Below are 957 nucleotides of genomic sequence, written 5' to 3'. Positions count from 1 at the left end.
CCTTAATTCAATTACCCGCCAACATGGCCGTCGGTGGATTCAAATCATAATAGTCCGATGTCATGAAAAGCCTACATAGTTACTCTGATGAGGTTACCTGTAGATACGGTTCTGTTCATTCCCGGTTGTTGTTTCCCACCTTTCAGCTCGTGAGGAATGCACATGTCACGCGCAGATTTGCATAATAGAGAGATGACTTTACCTTGGTTTGAAATCTACAGTCTGTTGTCTTTCACGGGTTCGATTCGACGCAGCCGATTTCCTCAGGTCTTCTTTACTACCTCTTAGTCTGCAAGAAGTCCTGAGCAGTCTTCCACAGGGACCTTTGCTGTTACAGGGGAGTTCTGGCTGCAGGCACGGAGACATCCGGAGGTGTCAGGATTGACGCCAGAGGCCATTTATCTGGTCGCAGTGACGCCGCTGTCATATTGTACAAACACCGCGATAACTCGATAGTCTTCGTAGAAATCGCGCCACAAATCATATAACTTTACACCAGCTGTGTGTGTGTTCATGCCTCAGGAACTGGAAGCCGTAAGTTCCATACATTCACCAAGTGATATCAACTATTACTAATTATAATACATCCATTTATTATGCAAATTGAGTCCTCAGCTTTGATTTTTCATTTGTTTTCATCGGGCACATTTTACGTCAGTATTGGGTACGTCTGCATGGGGTCACTTTTTCCTTTCTTCAAGGGGGCGATTTGCATTCAAGGGGGCGCTTTGCAGAGAGTGATCCTATTTTCCTGTGGGAAATCTTTTCTTGGGGTGCATTTCTGCATGAGGGAACTTAAGCATTGGTGTCACTTTTTAATGGGGACATTTCTGCATGGAGGTACTTTATATGGGGTATTTTTTGCACGGGGAATTCCCCGTGCAAAAATACCCCCATAAAAAGTACGAAGTTCTGCATGAGTGATCACTTTCTTAAAGGGGCGTTTCTGTATGGGGA

The sequence above is a fragment of the Branchiostoma floridae genome, chromosome 16 (genome assembly GCF_000003815.2).
Source record: "Branchiostoma floridae strain S238N-H82 chromosome 16, Bfl_VNyyK, whole genome shotgun sequence".
NCBI lineage: Eukaryota > Metazoa > Chordata > Leptocardii > Amphioxiformes > Branchiostomatidae > Branchiostoma > Branchiostoma floridae.
The sequence above is the reverse complement of the archived record's forward strand: the minus strand, read 5'-3'. Positions refer to the sequence as shown.